Source organism: Neovison vison, chromosome 2 (assembly GCF_020171115.1).
Source record: "Neovison vison isolate M4711 chromosome 2, ASM_NN_V1, whole genome shotgun sequence".
Classification (NCBI taxonomy): Eukaryota; Metazoa; Chordata; class Mammalia; order Carnivora; family Mustelidae; genus Neogale; species Neogale vison.
Window position 1 is genome coordinate 123,912,523 of NC_058092.1, and position 11,325 is coordinate 123,923,847.

At 44.9% G+C, this 11,325-nt stretch overlaps 1 pseudogene; it reads left to right on the forward strand.

Moving 5' to 3' along the window:
- The first annotated feature begins 9,273 nt into the window (after positions 1-9,273).
- LOC122898860 lies at positions 9,274-10,160 on the forward strand (annotated as a pseudogene).
- The last annotated feature ends 1,165 nt before the right edge of the window (positions 10,161-11,325 follow it).

Here is an 11,325-nt window from a genome sequence, read left to right on the forward strand (position 1 = left end):
AGAGACTGAAATGTTACTTCCTTGATTTCTTCCATCAATGGGGGATGAAAATCTGGCACTTTACCTCCGAGAGGAAGGGGGCAGCAGTCTTCCCTTGTGGAGGAATGCTGGGTCCAACCTCTCAGACAGTGGACCCATAAAGGATGATGACACAGGACAGCCTCAGTTACAATCTCGATGGGATCAAACAACTTCTTCAGCAGAAAATGTTTCTACTTGAAAAATAATGTTCTGTTGGGGCACCTGGGTGGATCAGGGGGTTAAAGCATCTGCCTTCGGGTCAGGTCATGGTCTCAGGGTCCTGGGATCGAGCCCCGTGTTGGGCTCTCTGTTCAGCGGGGAGCCTGCTTCCCTTCCTGTCTCTGCCTCCCTCTTGCCTACTTGTGATCTCTATCTTCAAATAATAAATAAAATCTTTAAAAAAAAAGAATGTTCTGTTGATCAGAATGGACTTCGGAGATCTGTCAGGAAAAGCTCCAGAATCATTCCAAGTGTCCTCTTTAACTCGGGTTGGGGGATATGGACTCTACCATGGGACCTCATCCAATTAACTGCGTGAAGTCCTCCCCAAACCAAAGAGCTGGCCCAACAGCATACAAGATGCTGGGATCCTCACTGTGTTTTCCTTTTCCCGATCACAGGTAGACGCTGGGAGGAATGACAGCTGTATGTATTTAAGAGCATTGGGCTCTGGGAGGAAATCTAGAATACAAAGAAGCCTGCCCCTGATTCTGGGTTCCAACAAGGATTGGGGATTGGGGGATACTGACAGACTGTCCAGTGAGGCATGGTCACCACGTTGTATAGGGCCTGGAAGAACTAGTACCTATGGAAGGGTGACTTGTGTTCATGTTGGATGAAGGCCCTGTGTGCATGGCTGCATGTTTGCATGTCTGTCTGTGTCTATGCGTTATGCTTGTGAACACGAATGTGTGCCTTTCTCAGGAGATTTTTCTCACACTTTCATCACAATCAAAGTATCACCCTGCCAAAACACTCTCATCACCCTGGCACACTTTACATACTCCTTCCACTGCTCACCATAGATGTACCTGGAGGATGTTTCTGTTTGCTTTACTGAGATGGCCATGGCTAGGAGATGAATGATCCAAACCTTGACCTCCTACTTAGAAAGCCAAGATTTGAGCTCAGGTTTCAAAATTAAAATTGTTCTCACCTACACACCTGTGTTAGTCCCTCAGCCAGGGGTTCATGATGTACCATAGGTGCTATTTAGCAAAGGGGCACCAGCATCTGTGCAGACAGCCAAAAACCTAGATTGTATGAAGGTCACCAAAAAGAACCAAAATGACACAGTGGCCTCCAAGATCACAGAAGCTGGGGCAAGGATAGAAGCCCATGTTAAAGATTACAGCCTGGTCCCTGGACTCAAGGGCACAGAGAAAATCCACATCCTAGTGCTCAAGCTCCTAATGCTGGAAAGTGTGTGGATCCATGGAGGACAGATTAGGGAAGCATTAGTCATAGCCAGTCTCAATGTGTACACACGACCAACGGCAGAAAAGCACAACAGAGGGAATTTAGTGTACTTGATAAGATTTCTGTAAGCCTCAGGATGGATCAAATTCTCTAAGCATACACTCACACACCACTGGCAAATAGGAAATCAAGGTCAAGCTTGTTTGTTAACTTTGGACCCAACACTCCCGGGGCAAGTCTCCTGCAAAGCCAGCCTACAGAGTGTCATCACACACTCCAAAAGTCCTGTGTGTAAGGAACTTCCCACTGGTCAGAACACCGGGGAGGGTTTGGACAGCCACTGTCTTTGTCGGAAACACACACACACACGGAACAGCTCAAGAATAGTGGAAGGAATATATCAAAGTCATTGACGGTGCCAGTGTTTATGTAAGTTATGATGTCAGTTTTATCCAGCATTGTACATGGGATTTTCTGAAGATAAATGATGAGTGAAGCAAACCACTAGGCTTCTTTTCTGAGAGTTGAATTCAGCCCGGCAAGTAAAGCTGCTTTTTATGCCATGCAAAATCTTAGAGGCATGATAAATATAGTCACAGCATATGGGGACCTTGGGCCCAGAGCTGATGTCCAAAGAAGCAGTGTGTGACACCTCAGTGGCACGTCAGTCAGGAGAGGTTATGGGACTTGGTCCTCAAACAAAAGCCAGGTTAGGGTTCACATGTATTGGACTGACTATTTGACTTTGATCAGGCTCGTTTTAGCTAGAAATACAAAAAACTTCTTCTAATATCCTTCCTGCTCCTCTCGCATCCCTTCCTCTCTGCACCGAGGAGAAGGTCCAGTGTGGTCTGTACCTCCTATGCACGCACACACACACACTCGCATCCTGTCTTCATCCATCCAAACTCCCTGCCTACTTCCTGAGCAGCCACACCAGTGTCCTCACAGTGCCTCTGTATCCTCTTTGCTCCCCCGGAGGACCTGATGGAAGAGCTACCCATTTTGAGGGCAGAGGAATTAACACCAACTCTCCCTCAGATAAACCCATTTTTCTTCAAGATTTTATTTATTTGAAAGAGAAAAATACAGAGTCAGAGAGAGACAAACAGACAGAGAGCCAGTCAGTGCATGATAGTGTAAGCAGGAGGAGTAGAAGAGGGAGAGAAAGAAGCAGGCTCCTTTTCTGAGCAGGGTGCCCAATGTGGGGCTCCATCCCAGGACCCTAGGTTCAGGTCCTGATCTGAAAGCAGAAGCTTCAATGTCTGTGCTGCTCGGTCCCCTCAGTAAAGTCATTTTGTGCTTCTGAGGGACAACCAGTGTTTGATTTCTCTTTCCATGAATATCTGAGCACGTACATGCCAGAGGGGAGAGACAATTTCCTTGGTGCTGAGAGCCTGCAGTGAGTTTATATAATTACGGGACACCATATTTAGAGGGCACTGAGAAAACACCACCACCATTCCTTAAGCAATGGATGGTCATGAGCATTTTCCACCAGGTCATTCTGTCTATGGAAAATAGCTTTGATTTGAGTTGCTGAAGAAAATGGCCTTGGGAGATTTGACATTCTAAGCCGGAGCCTTTTCTGGAGGTCATTTTTTCCTTCTCTGGATCATAAACTCAATGATTGCATCCCATATGGTTTGCTTATGACATCAAGAGCACATTGATGAGTGCACATGGTGTGAACAGGATGCTTGGATCCTCACTGGGTTTCCCTTTCTCCAACTTCAGGAGGCAGCAACTGTAAATGGACCATGTACATATTCTCCCATCAGTCCCTTTTGGGGGACAGATCTAGCTGAAGAACAAGGTAGGGCTTTGTCTCCTCATTTGATCTGGAGGGCTTCCTCCATTCTGAGTTCCTGCCCAAAATGGAGGCTGGGGCGGTCTGAACAAATGGAGTGTCCTGTCGAAAACCAGGAACTTGTGCTACATTCCCTGCAAACAAGTAGGCCATTCAGGTGGTGTGCTTGGCGCATCTGAGTGTTGGGGCTTGTTTTTGTGTGGGTCAATGAACGGGACTGGGCATGTGGGTGTGATGAGTGCCTATATTTCATTAGAAGACATCTCCCACTTAATGGAGTTCAGGACATGGGTCAAGATTTCAAAGCCAAACCTTCTTCATCCCTACTGTACACACCCACCTAGGACACCACATTCCTCGCTGACCACAGATACACCTGGAGGGTTGCTTAGGATTCCCTTTCCTCAAACAGGGATGGGGAGAAATGAAGGGGCCTACATCTGTACTAGCTGGGGACATTTCTCAGACAGGGTCAAAAGACAAAAGAATCAGAACCTACTGTAGTCTACCAAAACATCATCACCAGCCTTACAAAAATGCTCACATATTGAATGCACAGAGGGAAGGCTCACTGGCAAATGGCAACTGCCAGGAAAGCCTCATCATTAGCTTGACACCCGATCAAATTTCCTGACAATCTGCTACATGGACAGGTTAGCGAGCACCCTTCTCTTGCCTGGCCTCTGCTATCTCATGAAATTGCTGATTCCTGATTGAGGATGGGGTGGGGAGAGCTCCTGGGAAACTGGGTCCTGCTAACTCAAAGGACACACCCACATACCACAGGAAAGGAAGACTGGGAAGAATAAGCACTTTGAGGATGGGGACTCTTTTGGAATGCACAGATGTCAGGACATAAAAATCTTGTGTCCTTGGTTTTCCTGACCATGCACATATCAGGAACAAATAGAAACCTCTAGGGTACTTGTGCTTCCATTGAATGCAACCCTGCCACACAGTGTTCTTCTGAAGAAATACAATCTCCTAGAAGAGGTGAGAGATAGGGAGGAGCCTCACAGGTTGATCCTGGTAAAGAAACCGTCTTGACAATGACCACGCAACAGTCGCTGATTGGAGGAACTTGCCTGTCAGTACAACAGAGCATGCACATTAGTGTTTACCCTCTTTCGATTAAGGAGATCACCTGATTCAATTCCCTGTAGCTGAAGTTCAGAGTCAATGTTTCTTTCTCCATCCCGGCTCCTTGCACTGACCATTCTTGATGCAGCAGCAACTTGCTCAGTCCATACCCATGTAACCCAACATCTCCATACACTCCCATGTATGCTGTCCCAAGCTAAACTCCAGGAGCTCTTCCTGCCGAGCCCCACCAGTGGACTGAACATTCTGTGTATCTTTCCCTAGCTTCTTTGGATGGACAGGCGTGTGAACGTTCCACAGGAATGATAGAGGAAGCTACTCCATTTTTTATCAGAGTGGTACATCGGCCTTTCTTTGTGGGAGACACAAAATTCTTCTGGCTTTTTAAATCAAGGTCACATACAAAAGTCTCAGCATGCACAATTTACAGGATAGGGAGAACTCTGAATAAGAATCTGTTAACAAATGTTACCTAATCCCAAAGACATTTCAGCACATCGAGACAATTACAGTAGGATCATCTACTATCTGTAGGGCAGTGAGCTTTGGTATGGGTAGCAGCTATTCCCCCTTGCCACTTATTTTGTCCAGTGGGACCCAGAATGTGGAACCTGTAGGAAGGCTGGGCCCATTTGTGCATGACTCATTTTGCTCTCTTCACACTTTGGGGCTCACAGGCCTCTAGCACACTTCCCCATCTTCCCCAGGAATGAGGGGTCCTCTGTGCATTGCAAAGTGGTGAATGAGAACCTCAAACCTCAAATCTCGCATCCCCCAGGGAACAAAAGAGTCATGCAAACAGGACAAAGCATGATTTGATGATCATACTGTTTTCTTTCCGGAAATCACAGGTGTCCAAGCTGGAAGGGGAGGGTGGTAAGTATTCTGTACTCTAGAGTCATTCACTTGTTTGCAACAACCTAGAAAAGGGGAAAGGTGGGGCTTCCTCACAGGCTCCATGATGAAACCACCCTGATTCCAGGTCCTGCAGGATTCAGCATAAGGGGCATTATAACAGAAGAGTATTTTCTGGGGAACGAATCGTGGCCTCATGGCCCTGTCCCCCAGAAACTACGCTGCTGCCTTTAGGTGGTGCAGGTTTGGGTGCAGGGAGGTGTGCTTTTGAGATGGACTTATTTCACAGCTACTCCATGCCCTGTAGCTCCAATAGGAGGCAGAATTACTATTCACATCCCTGCTCCTCTCCAGGACCTTTCTTCCTCCATCCAGGAAGGGCCAACTGCAGCTTAGTCCATACTGATTAACTCCCCACATCCACACACTTTTCCATACATGCACACCAAGCAAAGCTCCCTGAGCCCCATGGATGTCCAGACACTCTCTGTGTGTATCTACTTAGATCCCCTGGCTAGCCTGTGCAATGGCCTTGATGTGCACAGCACAGAAGGAGAGGCTCCATTTTTTTTTAAATTTATTTTCAGCATAACAGTATTCATTATTTTTGCACCAAACCCAGTGATCTATGCAATCCGTGCCCTCTATAATACTCAATAACTGATACCCCGATCTCCCACCTCCCGCCCCTTCAAAACCCTCAGATTGTTTTTCAGAGTCCATAGTCTCTCATCATTCACCTCCCCTTCCAATTTCCCTCAACTCACTTCTCCTCTCTATCTCCCCATGTCCTCAATGCTATTTGTTATGCTCCACAAATAAGTGAAACCATATGATAATTGACTCTCCCTGCTTGACTTATTTCACTCAGCATAATCTCTTCCAGTACCATCCATGTTGCTACAAAAGTTGGGTATTCGTCCTTTCTGATGGAGGCATAATACTTCATAGTGTATATGGATTACATCTTCCTTATCCATTCGTCTGTTGAAGGGCATCTTGGTTCTTTCCACAGTTTGGCGACCGTGGCCATTGCTGCTATAAACATTGGGGTACATATGGCCCTTCTTTCACTACACCTGTATCTTTGGGGTTACCCAGGAGTCAATTGCTGGGTCACAGGGAAGTTATATTTTTTAATTTCTTGAGCAATCTCCACACTGATCTCCAAATAGTCTGCACCAACTTGCATTCCCACCAACAGTGGAAGAGGGTTCCCATGCTCCACATCCCCTCCAACACATGTTCTTACCTGTCTTGCTAATTTTGGCCATTCTAACTGGTGTAAGGTGATATCTCAATGTGGTTTTAATTTGAATCTCCCTGATGGCTAGTGATGATGAACATTTTTTCATATGTCTGATAGTCATTTGTATGTCTTCATTGGAGAAGTGTCTGTTCATATCTTCTGCCCATTTTTTTGGTATGATTGTCTGTTTTGTGTGTGTTGAGTTTGAGGAGTTATTTATAGATCCTGGATATCAGCCTTTTGTCTGTACTGTCATTTGCAAATATCTTCTCCTATTCCATGGGTTGCGAGAAGCCCCATTTTTCACCAAGGTGGTAAATTAGCCTTTCTTCATGTGAGGTACAGCAACCTTTGATTCTCTTATACTCGAAATCAGATCCAAACACCTAAGCACATACAATGTCCTTGGTGGGGAGATTATAGAGGGAGAGTCTGTTACCCATGGATACCCGATTCTAAAGACCCTGCAGGAAACAGCATGTTCTGTTACGGTCCACAGGGTAGTGAGATTTTTCATGGGTACTACTTACACTGCATTGGCACCTGTTTTGTCCAATGGACCCAGGACATGCAACCTCTAAGTACATTCCATATCACTGCCATGGCCCTGCCCATCACCAAGAGAAAAAAAGAGCTGGGCACACAGGACAAGGCATGATTTGATGTCCATAATATTTTCTTTTCTGAAATCACAGGTAGTCCTGCTGGAAAGGGAGAGTGGTAAGTATGCTGTATTCTAGAGTTACTCATTGGTTTGGAGCAACCTGGACAAAGGGCAAGGTGGGGCTTCATTGCAGGCTCCATCTTGAGAGCCACACAGAATCCAGATCCTGCAACAAGGAATCTAAATGTCATGTTCCGGACCGTGACCCGAGGCCTCATGACCCAGCCCCAGAAGCTACCATGCTGGTCTTAAGTGCTATAGGATTGAGTGGTGGGTAGGAGGTGTGTTTACAAGGGGACCATGTCCTTTGATTCTCAGGGTTGGTGTTTGTGTCAGTTGGGTGAATGGTATGTTCTCATACGTGTCTGTTCCCTTCAACATGGCAATTAATGGTGTCTACTTTCTCAGGGAAGTTTCCCATCACCATCATGTCATGAACGTCCAAGCACATGAAAACTCTTCAACAACCACAATTTAAATAGGTGTTCTTTTTCTTTCAATATTTTATCTATTTATTTGTTAGACAGAGATCACAAATTGGCAGAGAGGAAGGCAGAGAGAGAGGAAGGGAAGCAGGCTCCCTGCTGAGCAGAGAGCCCGATGTGAGGCTCAATCCCAGGACATTGGGACCATGACCTGAGCTGAAAGCGGAGGCTCAACCCTACTGAGCCACCCAGGTGCCCCTTAAATAGGCGTTTTTTCCTTGCAAATACACATCAATTCCCCTAGAAAACAGATCCCATCGCTAACTAGGAAAAGTTAAGAAGGGGGAAACTGTGCCCAAAGACACAAGTGTATCTTTTCCAATCCCTTTTACTGCGTCAGTGTCCATGGGTCTCTGATGTCATGGTACATCACGGGCATGAATGGTCACAGTACCTCTCTCTTGCCACGTCACTCACACACACGTCTCTGCATCAGAGGCCTCATGATGCATCTTCCCAACCTCACTGGAAGCACTGAGTGCTGGGACAGACTGCTTCCTTCTGCAGACGGCTTCTGGGGCAGCCTCATGGAACAGCCCATTCAGGGAAGACCCTGACAAAGGATCAGTGGCCAGGAATAGATGGGGGCAATTCACTCCGTGTATCCCCGTGGAGATCTACCATTTCCTTGCAGATACTGTGTCTAAGAATTAAACTGGCCTTTTCCCATGGGAAATCACACACCCACCACTGGTCCTAGGTGGGGCTTTCTGAGGTAGGCCCAAAAGATGTCCTAGCAAAGGAGAAATGAGGTCTTCTTCAGGGACTGAGCATCACTGTGGGGACTTGGGCACCCTCCATGCAGGAATGGGGGGTGCTCTGTGCATTGCAAAGTGGTGAAAGAGAACCTCAAACCTCAACAGGTGTGACAGGACAATCACCACACATTTCACTAGCCATCTGTCCATGCAAGAGGGGCTTGTTTTATTCAGAAGGTCTGAACCAATAGAAAAGCCACGGGAGTTCCATGCCTGGGAATGGAAACAGCCAAGTCAGCGTTTCATGGTTTTTTTGGGAGCAAACAATACTTTCTCTTAGTGAGAAACACGTGTTTGAAAAGAATCTGATTTTCTGACATCTCTTTTCCTCACTCGCATGTGCAGGATCCATGGGAGTACCTTTTGCGGCTCTCTGAGGAAACTCTACAGGCTCTTCCCAGGTTGCTGCACCATTCTGCATTCCACTAGTTACATACAAAGTCTCAAATTTTCTGCATCCTTCCAACATGGGTTTTGGGCTTGAATTCCTGGTTTGGATCCTCACTATCCTAACAGACAATGCCACAGCTCAACATCCTTTGGATTGGCATTGCCCTAACAATGCCTTATATTTAGCATCTTTTCATAAGTGTCTCAAATATGTGGGGTGCCTTTTCATTCTGTTTGCTGTTTAAAAGAGGATGCTTTTTCTAGGTGGTCCTCTTGACAAGCATAGGGATGCCAACGAGAGTGCATTTCTTTGGGCATTTCTATTTCACTCCCACGTGTTCCTGCCTATTTGTGGCCAGCACCATCCTGTTATCTCAGGGGAGGGATCCAATGTATTGGAAGTTCAGCTTCTAGGGACCCACCACCTACTTCTTCACCTACGTTTTGACTCCTTGTGTTCTTTGTGGTTCCATATCAATTCTAGCAGTTTCTCTGTTTTGAGAGCACCAAAACAGGTATGTGGACTGGACTGTATCATAGCCAGAAGAGGGATAAATGACATGCTGATATCCCTTCTGAATTATGAAGATGGTGTATTAGATCCAAGCTCCATTGTCCCTTTAATAGATGGGGGGACAGAAGGTTTTAAAGGAAATGCCCATGTGATTCTGCCTGGAATGAATGCACACTAGAACTGTATCCTCCACAGGTTAATTTTCCCATGTGCACCATTGCGTCTATGCCCAGGCTACCAGAACACTGTATTGAGTATGTAAGGATACTGCAATGGCCTAAGGAGCAGCCTTTTGGAGAAGGAGTTGCATTAGATGGAGATGATCCTGATCATATTCAGTGGATTTTCCAAAAGTCCCTCGAGAGTGCATCACAATATAATATTAGGGGTGTGACCTATAGACTCACTCAAGGAGTAGTAAAACGAATAATTCCTGCAGTAGCTTCTACAAATGCGGTCATAGCAGCTGTGTGTGCCACTGAGGTTTTTAAAATAGCCACAAGTGCATATATTCCTCTTAATAATTACTTGGTATTCAATGATGTAGATGGACTATACAAATACACATTTGAAGCACAGAGAAAGGAAAACTGCCCAGCTTGTAGTCAGCTTCCTCAAAGTATTCAGTTTTCTCCATCTGCTAAACTACAGGAGGTTTTGGATTATTTAACCAATAGTGCTTCTCTGCAGATGAAATCTCCAGCCATCACAGCTACATTAGAGGGAAAAAATAGAACACTTTACCTACAGTCAGTAACCTCTATTGAAGAATGAACAAGGCCAAATCTCTCCAAAATGTTGAAAGAATTGGGACTCGTTGATGGGCAAGAACTGGCAGATGCTGATGTCACCACACCACAGACTGTACTATTCAAACTTCATTTTACATCTTAAGGAAAATAAACTTGTGCCTAATAGAAAACTCATGGAAATATATTATGTGGATGCTAAGACATTTAATGTCATTTTAAGCATTAGTGTTGCTGGAATTTGACTTTTATATAATGAACCACTCTTTTTAAAATTTATAACTTCCCCTTGAAGACAGAATTTTGGAGTTGGTACTTGTAAGCATTTTCATTAGTAATATGGGAAATGATGCTTGGAGCGAGAGAATGAACAAATGTATTGCTTCTTTCAAAAGAAGAGACAAGCACTCTCTTGTGTCTGACTTTTGTTACTGTGGTCTAAGAATGCATTCCTCAGTTTTCATTTGAGCACTCACATAAAGAAAAGATGTCCCTCTAATGAAAAAAATAAAATTGAGTTTTAAATGACCTTGACTATTACACCCTGACATCTAGAACATGTTGAACATAGCCTATTTCTTGCTTGATTTAATATTCATTTAATTGTGGTTGTCCAAATGAATATTAATTATTGCAAAGGTTACCTTGTCTATAATAATTTGTAAATGGTATTATAGCTGAATACCTGTGCATGGATATGGGAACTATTTTCATGTTTACTTGTAGTGCCATAGAGACCAGTATGCACAATATTAAAGCCAAGATGTGGATGTTTAAAAGAATTTAATGCTCAGGCAGTTATCACTGATGTTTTCACACTATTTATTAATAAAATCATATATTGTTTCCCATCCAAGTACTAACCAGGCCCAACCCTGCTTAGCTTCCGAGATCAGACGAGATCGGGCGCGTTCAGGGTGGTATGGCCGTAGACAAAATCATATATTGTCTAAAAAAAAAAAAAAGAATAGTCCAGGTTAGGCAGCAGAGAAGAGGGAGATGAAGCAGGCTTCACACTGAGAAAGGTGTCCAATGCAGGGCCTGATCCTCCAGGATCCAGGGATCCTGACCTCAGCCAAACTCAGATGCTTAACCAACTGTGCCACCCCGGGACTTGCCAATTAATTTAATATTTTATAGTCGTGCTGATTTTGAAGAATTGTGTGTATCAGGACAGGAATTAAACTGTATTTTTCAGATTCAGGCAGTGATGTCGTCCTTCCCCTCTATGAGAATTTGGTAACCAGCTGCTTTTCTCCACCACCAAGAATTGCTCCTTATTTCTTGTCCTGAGAATGTAAGACTATTGC